This window comes from Carassius carassius, chromosome 11 (genome assembly GCF_963082965.1).
Source record: "Carassius carassius chromosome 11, fCarCar2.1, whole genome shotgun sequence".
NCBI classification, from domain to species: Eukaryota; Metazoa; Chordata; class Actinopteri; order Cypriniformes; family Cyprinidae; genus Carassius; species Carassius carassius.
Genome location: NC_081765.1, coordinates 20336213 through 20346849, shown reverse-complemented (window position 1 = coordinate 20346849; position 10637 = coordinate 20336213). Strand labels below are relative to the sequence as shown.

At 40.4% G+C, this 10637-nt stretch overlaps 1 long non-coding RNA gene across 1 annotated transcript; it reads left to right on the top strand.

Annotated features, from left to right (window-relative positions):
• The first annotated feature begins 4994 nt into the window (after positions 1–4994).
• LOC132152459 (uncharacterized) lies at positions 4995–10247 on the top strand. The gene is made up of 2 exons (XR_009436519.1): positions 4995–5072; positions 9947–10247. It is a non-coding gene; the product is annotated as an uncharacterized LOC132152459 (long non-coding RNA).
• The last annotated feature ends 390 nt before the right edge of the window (positions 10248–10637 follow it).

Sequence of the window (10637 nt, the reverse complement as noted above, 5' to 3'; positions counted from 1 at the left end):
GCTGCGGCAGGAGATGTCAACTCTGCTGAGCAAAGGGGCTATAGAGGAAGTACACCCCTCTCAGATGGAGGCGGGGTTTTTTACAGCCGTCATTTTGTGGTTAAAAAAAAAAAAAAAAAAAAAAAAACACTGACGGATTACGACCCATTCTGGGTTTACACCATCTGAATCTTGCACTCAGGAAGTTCCTCAGATTCGCTTTAGAGAGCAAAGCGTATTAGTATTTCTCAAAATGCATGGATGGATCTCTGGCCCCGTTGCGGCACCAGGGCGTTCGTGTTTGAACTATTTTAGGCGATTAGCTGGTGTTTAGCGCAATCGCAGACTCAAGCACACTCTCATGGGGATCTTGTGCTGAATCATTTAACAGCCTGGGCTTACGTATGGAATGTTTCACCCCGTTGTCTCCGCATCGGACGATTCCGGTGACACGGCGATGTGTGATGTCGCTTAAAAATATGTATGTCAACTGAATTCTCCTGACTGAATTCTCCTGACCGGAGTCCGGCTGGGGATTTGCGCTTCCCGAGAGACTGTCACGACGGATGCGTCTTTGACCGACTGGGGAGCTGTTTGTCAAGGGAGTTGGCACACAAACAGGTTGAAATTACTGGCTGTTTTTCTGGCTCTCCAGTATTTCTCGAATCTGCTGATCGGCCGTCATGTGCTGCTCAGATCAGACAACACAGCGGTTGTGTCATACCTGAATCATCAGAGAGGATTATTCTCTCGCCCCCTGTGCAGGCTGGCGAAACATGTTCTTTGTTTTCAGAACTAAATTCTATCGATCCGAGCTGTTCATGTCCCCGGACGTTGGACTTTGGAGCGAATTTGCTATCCAGGCAGACTCTGGAGCAAGCGGAGTGGGGATTGCACCCCCAATCGGTGAGTCTCCTATGGCAGATTTTCGGGGAAGCGAAGTGGAATTGTTTGCGTCAAACACGACTGCGCATTACCCGCTTTGGTTCTCCCTATGCCCTCCAGCACCCCTGGGCTTAGATGCATTAGCCCACAACTGGCCCAGGACCAGTTTGTATGCGTTTTCCCCCAATCTGTCTGATTTCGGCGATATTACGCAGAATACGGGTGGACAGGGTGGAACAGCTGCTGCTGGTGGCTCCGCGGTGGCACACACACAGCCGTGGTTTGTGGATCTGATCAATCTGTTAGCGGGCTCTCCATGGGAGATTCCCCTCAGACAGGATTTATTATCACAAGCACAGGGACTGATTTGGCACCCGAGGCCAGATCTATGGAATCTGCGGGCGTGGCCTCTGAGCAGAGTGAGTTCATATGTCCCGGTCTTTCTGCTGAAACTACAGAGACTATACTGAATTCTAGAGCAGCTTCTACGAGACGCTTATATGCTTTCAAGTGGAGACTGTTTACGGCCTGGTGTGAAACTCATAATATGGATCCAGTTTACTGCCCAGTGGCGTCAGTACTGGAGTTCCTTCAGGAACGTTTTTTGGATGGAGTGACACCAGCTACCCTAAGGTTTACGTGGCAGCCATTCAGCTTACCACGAATATATAAATGGTGCCTCAGTGGGCCGTCATCCACTGTTTCTCCTTCATACAGGGTGCGCGACGGCTGAGGCCTTTCCGCCCCGTGCGGGTCCCTTCATGGGTTTTTCCATTGTGTTGCATGGTTTATCAGGGCATCTGTTTGAGCCCTTGGAAATGTTCCGGATAAATCCTGACTTTTACAGCACAGACTCTGTGGAAGTGTTGTTGCGACCAAGGCCTAATTATGTCCCTAGGTCGCATCTATCCCTTTCGCTTTCAGCAGGTGGTCCTGGAGGCTTTTTCTCCTGCTGCGGCGGAGTCTGGGGATCTAAGTCTTTGCCCTGTAGAGCGTTAAAGACTTATGTGGATCGTACTGCCCCATGGCGTGAGTCTGACCAGCTGTTTGTCTGTTTTGGACATAAGAATAAGGCCATGCAGTTACGAAACAGTGCATGTCCCATTGGCTGGTGCAGGCTATTTCCTTGGCCTATGAGGCGCGCGGGCTCGCTTCGCCCTTAGGAGTAAAAGGTCATTCCACGAGAGCAGTGGCTTCTTCTCAAGCCTTTCTCAGTGGATCTTCTATGGATGATATCTGTGCTGCGGCGGGCTGGTCCTCACCGAGCACTTTTATCAGGTCTTACAGTCTGGATGTGAGGATGGCTTCTGGCTCCCGGGTTCTCTCCGCTTGACCAGATGCTTCCTTGGATCCAAGCTATCAGGTACGTCAGGCGTGATGGTATAGCGTTCCCATACGTGGTGACGTCACCGCAGCATCGAAGTGACCTATGAAAGGGAACATCTCGGTTACGTATGTAACCTTGGTTCCCTGAATAGGGAACGAGATGCTGCGGTTCTGGCCGTGCCGTACCTTGATAGCTTTCTTCTTCGTCATGAAATCTGAGGTAAATGGCGCGCGGCACCAGGTATATATATGCTTACGCATGCTGGGCGGTGCCACGCGCTATTTGGCCAATAAGATTGGCGGGATGGTATAGGGCTTCAGACATTCGTCACACCGAAGGTGTTCCCATACGTGGTGACGTCACCGCAGCATCTCGTTCCCTATTCAGGGAACCAAGGTTACATACGTAACCGAGATGTTCCAACGCATTTGATGACGGTGCGAAGGAGAGCAAGAGGTACCAGTCAGGTAAGAAAATCTAAAGTTTTTCTTGTGTTAAGTCAAAGTCTTTAATTTCTCTTAGAGTTTCTGTTTTGGGGTGCTTTTGTTTTGCAGTCTAGTATTGTGTAATCGGTTTACTGCACCATTAATAGATGATTTTGAGCGTTTGGGAGATGTGAAAGCGCACGACTCTCTGTAAGGTATTGACTTGAGTATATATATATAAACAATTAGTCGACATTATCGACAACGTCGACGATAAAAAAAAAATTGTCGGCAAATGTTTTTGAGTAACGTTCGTTGTTTGATCTCGTATGCCTAATGTGAAAGCCTCCAATATTTGACCAGTGTGGCGCTGTAGCGCAAGATTGTAATACACTCTCCTGATTCAATTCAAAAGAAGAAGATAGGACTTCAGTTTGAGCAAACCGAGCCGATCCGAACCTTGGATGAATATGTAAATATATACTGCACGCCTTGCTCTCAATAACTGCATAAACACAACAAAAACTGACCGCGATGTAAAAGCAGCTCTTAAGAACATATTTGATTACAGCGATGTGGATGTTTGCACGAACTCTGAGGTTCTCCAGCCACTCCAGTAAAGAAATGTCCAGTCACGTTTATTTATATAACAGTCCTTATGCAATAGATAGCTTTTCAATATTAAACATGAAAATACAGAGTCAGTGTCGCTAGAATTATAACTTGATTTCCTGTAATAAAGCAGCTCTCCAGTGTGGACTTAAATCACACTGGAGAAAAGCTAATCATAAATTTCTTTTATAATTGGGGAAATATTTCATTAAAGTTTTAGTTCTGCGCTAGATCAAACCAAACTGTTTTAAATATCATAACCCAATAAGGTATTTTAAGAGAGATTGTATTTATTAGTAAAATGTTTATCCAAAAATAAAACGTCCTATCACTTACCTTTACTTTTATTATACATATGGCTTACAATAAGAGATGTTAAGAGGCAGAATGATTTGTCATTCAGCTACTTCCTCCTATAGCTAATCAAATGGCGAATAGAAGTTTCTCTTTTTTCTCATTTTGTGTGCAAAATATATTTATTTGTATAAATTAATTGTATACTAGTAATACATAATGACTTGCTTTAGTTCCCTTTATTTGTTAGAATATGTATATTTTAACTAATTGCAAAAGCTAAATAATAAATAAATGTCTAACCATGTAATGTGACCGAGTTTGGAGAGCCCTGGCTCAGCACTGTCATGGTTCTGCCTTCATGTCCTGATTTTTCTCTAGTCTTGTGGCAGTATCATGACAGGCCCGTGTTTTGTGTACAAGCACATGGCCTTGTCTTTGGGCCATGTGCTTGTGTTGTCTCGTTTCCTTGCCCCGCCCCCCTTGTTACCCTAGTTTTGTCATCATTGATTTACCTGTTCCACCTGTTGTGTTCATTAGTAGCCTCCCTTTATAACCTCGTGTGTTTCCCTGTCCCTTGGTTGGTTCATTGTTTAATATTGCCTATTTCTGTCGAATGTTGCTAACTGTTAATGTATGTGAGAGCTGTCCGTAAGTCAGTAGAGAGTCTTGTCTAAGTAGTTGTTTGATCCTGTTTAGTCATAGTCTAGTTTGTAAAGTGTTAGTCTAGTTTTGTCATCTTTCGTCTGTCTAGCCCTTGTTTTGCCCCCTCGTGGGTTTTGTTTTCCTGTTTTTTTTTGTATGATAAACTGTGTTGCTGTGACTACTGTCTGCATTTGGGTTCATCTCCACCTTCCACATAACAAGCATAGTGCAAGTATTTGAAGCTTTGTTTATGAACATGGCGGTGTGGTCATACAACGACTTTAAACCGGACACTACTCTGAGCTATTCACATTATACAAATGCTCCAGATATGTAATCAGGTTCACCCTTTTGGAATGGTAAACCTATTCATCACTCACAAAAATAAATCACTTAATATTTTGATAATTGAATTGGTTTTTGCTTTTAAACCTTTTTTTTTTTTTTTTTTTTTTTTTTTTTTTGTAACACATTGCACTTCGTGTGTTTACAGATTTGTGCAGAATTTGAGACATACAGAATTACCATAGGCCCATTAGAATCAACAGTCTTTGCCAAACTGGATCCGCACTACAGAACTTATGAAGATGTTTGCATACTGAAGAAGAGTGCTTGGGCAAATACTGAAACCCTCTTGGTGCCCACTACACGGGTAAGAACAACTGCACTCAACACAACCTTGTATTAAAACATTATTCTCTCACTGGCCACTGGAAATTGACAAAAAAAGACAGATAGATTAAGATTAGGTTTATTAATACAATAAATACAAAATATGTGGTATTACTATAAACTGACAGATCCCAAAAACAATTCATTTTGATGCAAGGCAGGTGTCCAGACCTGCTCTAGGAAAGCCAGTGTTCTGTGGAGTTTAGCTCTAACTCACCTGCCTGGAACTTCTAGTAATACTTTATTGTTTTAAAATTCCCAAGAACCTCGATTAGCTGGTTCAGGTGTGTTTAAATGGCTAGGTCACCCAAAAATAAACATGTCATTAATTACTAGAGCTGTCACTTTTAGTTCGAAAATCGATTGCACAATCGATCGGACCAACCAAAAAAAGTTTCGAAAATGAAAATAGGGAATCGATTTTAACCAAATATGTACACTATTCATTTTAAAATAATTAAACAATTAAAAATATAGATGTAACAAAAAACTCACAAACAAGCAGAAAATAAAATAAAGAATTCCGAAAGTGCAGTATGCGTTGCGAAAGCTAGACAAAAAATACCAGCAATTTTACACGCTTATAAGCATAGACATGTATAGAAAGGCTAGATGGCTCAAGGCGGAGTCAGCTGTGTCGTCACTTGGCGGCCATCTTAGGTCAGGAGACTGCGCTGCTGCTCCTTGCTGCTGTGGACGGAAGGTGAGTGACATACGCCAACTAAAATGCTCGTAACTTGCTGAATTCTTGACGGATTTACAAACGGTTTGGTTTATTACAAACCTTATTAACGTGGCTATGATTTGTGCTGATGCCGATGTTTAAATTGTAGCTTCACGTTTTGAGAAACGCTTAACATTGCAGCGTAGCTGTGTGTTTCATGGCTGCCCTCTACTCTAAAGTGATACCACAGTCGACATTTTCAATTATTAACAGGATTCCTGAGACCAACAACGTTTCTTGACAACCTAATCTTTTGTCTAAATGTCATTTTGTGGATGTGGTTGTATTTATTTGCTGGCTAGCAGTGAAGAGGTCGTAAGTGAGTCACCAAGCAATTGTAAATTGGTGGGAGAGGCAGGGTTTAGTCTTTCGTTTCAACATAGCTTTGAGTTACACATGATTTCCAAGTGGTTTGGTTTCTTAAAAACATCTTTACATTTGGATTACTTTGTTGGTTTTTTGTTTACAGAACTTCTGATTACGCTTGTGGAAAATGAGAGGAGGAGAGGGAGGGAGCTGTATTGATTATATTGTATTGATGGAAAGAGTTTTGTGTCCAATTGTGTCTTAATGTTTTTTTTTTTTTTGTATATTTTGTATATTTTTTTTGTAAGTTTTTTCTAATTGTGTGCCTTTGGACCCAAGTAAAAAAACAAAAAACAAAGACCCATCTCTTTTCTCTTTATTTTACAGAATGGCAACTTGAGACCGATTTATATTATACATAAATTTACACATGTATTTAATAATGTAAATATTAGTAATAAACTAAATTGCACTATTTCATGTTTCATGTACCTTATAAATATTGACATCATTACTGTGTGTGTGTATGGGTATACCTAGTACTTTACCTGTCTAGTCTACTTAATATACTATTTTCTTAATAAACTCCGTGGCTATAATTTTTCACAAGTATGCAGTTAAATAGCCGCATCCCTGAAGTTTATGACACACCAAGCCGTTTGAAAATCGGTTGAAAATTGAGCAAAATATAGTTATTTCAGCACTACATGCACAATAGACTTTAATGTTATGACTGGACGAGCGGTCCTGTCCTAAGGCCGCCGTGTGACGTCGTCGGGTCCCATTGGCTCTCAGCGCCGGTAAGCTATCTATCCTTTCTAAACATGTCTATGCTTATAAGACTCAGTGACGTCGAAAGCGACCTCTTATGCTGAGTTCACACCAAACGCGAATAGAGCGTCTGGAGGTCTCGCGGCGCGGTAGACGCGAATTCGCCTCATTCGCGCTTCTAGTTACAGGAGATTATGAGTTATGATATAGCAAGCTGACAGTGACCGGATTCTGTGGTGGAGAATTGCGCAGCTGTACCCGAGTGTCCCTGGGACATCAGTGTGGTCGGAGCGCGTCTTCTCAACAGCTGGACATATAGTGAATAAAAAACGCTCTGCTCTGGACACATGGCCAGTTCTCAAGTCCATTTAAAATTACATTTTTTTGAACGGTTGTTTGAAATTGATTGAATCATTATTTAAAATAATCTTGGAGATTTTTGAATTGCCTAAATCATAAATGCAGCCGGGTTGAAGCCTGCACTGATGTTTTTCTTTTGTCATGGCAGCCGTCCCCTCTGCACATATATTTTTTGCTGTTTGTTATTCTGCACGAAACTAACTTCATGCCAATAAATAAGAAATATTGCTGACTTGTGCGTTTCCAGCACTCTCTTTACGTTCGTCTGTTATTTGACGTTGAAAAAGGAAACGTCTTTTTTTTTTTTGACATGGAAAATCGATTTTACAATCGATTCAATGAACACTTATGTCTTAAAAATCGAAAATGATTTTTTTCACAAAAGTGACAGCCCTATTAATTACTTACCCTCATAGGCGCCGATTTGTTTTTCTCCGTGGGTGCTCAAGGGCGCACGCCATTAAAAAAATAAAAAAAATATACTAGGCTATTCAAAAAATATTGCATTTCAGAACCTTAGGCTAATGGACAGCGGCCGATACAAACAAACACAACAGCGTCACTTCTCAAAAATGCAAACAGGATTGGAGATGAAAAGTTTAACTGACACGGAACCGCTAATGCGTTCAGCTTCTTGGGAAATTAATGTTTTGTAAATATTGATTAAAAAACTATTGCGAAAGGACAGCGTTTCCATTAACCGATTGTTGCGACTAAAATAATGAGTTTCTGGGAATGTCTACCTCATTTATGTTTCGAGGTTTCTTTTGATAGTGGCATGGCTTTTCTTTGAGGTTTCGAATCCATTATTCATATAGGCTAAAAAAATATTTTTTTATTTTATGTATTTAACAAAGAACTCGTATTCTGTCCAAAAGTAGGCTACTTTTGTGTCCATTCGTTTTTCCTCTTTTAAACCGTATATAGGCTTATACTTGAGCAGAAAAATGTTCCCATTTAAACCCTGTTACGAACTTTAAGGAGTCTAGGGAATGTACCGTAACATTTACATTTTAACGTACTGCTGGGTATGAAATGAGGTGGTAGAACATGACAGACAAAACTTTGAAAGAGAAAAAATACTGGACGTTTATTCACAAAAAGCCAAAGCCACTAGATCCAGTAAAATAACAATAATAATGTGCGCTATGTACAAGGTGAAAATGTAAACAAACAAACAATAAAATGGGAAAAGAACGAAAGCGGCGCCAAAGGAAAGAACAAAATATAAGAAAACAATCCTTAATCTAAACCTAATCTAACCAAAGCAAAATGTAGAAAATAAACCGAAATCTTCAGTGCATCCGGCACCTTAACTAAACTGTCTAACAAAAACAGAAATACAATGTGTGGCGCTCACTTCTTACCTAGTGTGTCCATACAATATGTACAGTGTATATCGCGATATACTGACCTGCGTTCTCTTCCCTCTGTACTACCAGCTGTTACTCAAGGTCTCATAGCGAACGAATAACATAGACAACACATCAAGATCAAAGCACATAGCTTATTATCTGAGAGGGCACTTGTGGTGGATGTCGATATATCAATATTAATAGGTTTGGCTTTTTTTTTTATAACAAATCTGTCCATTTTAGTCTGATTAATGATTAGTGATTACGGAAAGCAGTAAATGATTACATACTCGCACGGCACTGTAGGATGGGACGTTTTCAGAAACGCTGTGGTGGATAGGATATGGAACATGCATGCGACTGGTTATGTCACTGTCACTGACAACAACATAACCAATCACAGTGTGGCAGACGCTTCATAGCGCCAACTGCAATGTTTAATTTTAAATAAATGTAGCCTACTGGCACTGGCACACGTGGGTGCTCATTTTCCGTGGGTGCTCGGTATTTTCCGTGGGTGCTCGAGCCCCGGAGCACCCACGGTATCGGCGCCTATGCTTACCCTCATGTAGATGTAGTCTGAGCACGTGGACGCACTTCCGGAAAAATCGGCCGAAAAAAAGGCCAAAGACCGGCCGATTACCAATCGCGTATTTTAAGCAAAAACCCTTAGGAAAATGAACCATGGTTTTACTACAAATAAAACCAAAAAACCATGGTTTCTATAGTTAAACCATGGTAACCACAAATTAACCATGGTGTTGCTAAATTAACCATAGTTTAACCATGGTATTTGTAGTAAATCTGTGGTTATACAAATGGTAGTCAACACGCCAAAAAACCATGGGTTACTACAGTTTTACTATAATAAAACCATGGTTATTTTTCGTAAGGGAAACGTCCGGTTTCCGATTGATGGCGGGTCAATCAGTGCATCCCTAATATTTTTATGAAAATGCGAGAGATTTCTGAACCTCCATAAAGGCTGCAATGCAACTGAAATGTTCCCAGAGTCATAGTAAGGACATCAGTAAAACAGTTCATGTGACATCAATGCTTCAACCACACTTTTACAAAGCTACAAGAATACGTTTTTGTGCAAAGAAAACAAAAATAGCGATTTTATTCAACAATTCTTCTCCAAATCACATATGCCGTCATTATGGAGAGTAACATGAGGCATGAATATTGCTTTCTTCTGCGTGTAATCAAGGCTCAGCGCATGCGTGTTCTAGGTCAGCAGCACCATGCGCATGAATTATTTACGTGCTGTTGATAATGGTGGAAGATGCGATTTGGAGAAGAATTGTTGAATAAAGTCGCTGTTTTGGTTTTGTTTGCACAAAAAAGTATTCTTGTAGCTTTGTAAAATTATGGTTGAACCACTGATGTCAAATGACTGTTTTACTGATGTCTTTACTATGTTTCTGGGTCTGGGAACATTCCAGTTCTGTTGCTTACCGTGCAGGGTCCAGATGTGTTTACCATTTTCTTCTTGCCTGTATTTCCCATAAGGAGATGAATGACTGACTTTTTTTCCCATGTAATTTTAGAAAAAAAAAAGTCTAAATTTTGTTGTTTTCATCTTCAGATTAATGAAATTGAAGTATCCAAATGAAGACCCTAGCAGTATGGAGTATATGGTGAGTTCAAGGTTAATAAATGATTTGTTAAAGTTAATACACAAGAATTTGAGTTCTCCATCCTTTTGAATACTTCTAGGATACAGACGTTGGCAGCAATCAGGAGGTGATCCAGAAGACTCGTGGGAATCTATTTGAAGCTGAAGTCACTGAAGACAGTCGAGCAGAAGTTGGAGTTTTAAAGGATAAAGTTCTTCAGGACCTATAGCAGTTTACAGTCTGCAAAACCATGTTTCTGGGACTGATATATGGACTGAACTTGAGCAACCCTCCTGAACTCAGGTACACATTTGGAATACTGAAGAAGTTATTTCTGTAGCCAGTTCCTGTTCCTGGAATAAGGTTTGATTGGTTACCCATGAATGCCAATTAGAAAAATGAGTAGTTTGATATTTCTGCTATTTTGTGTAATTTTTTTGTAATTCTGTAATGTGGTTTAAACTGTATTTACTGTGTGTAATTATTTATTGCTTGTTTAACAAATACACTTTGATCATTTGTGACATCTTGTCTTTTGACTCATTTCAAGACAAATCATACAAAAAATGCTTTGTTGAAGTGAGTAACTTTAAATAGAAAATATTTAGTTTAAGTAACTAGAACTAATTATGTGGAACCACTGTCCATAATTGAAATGAG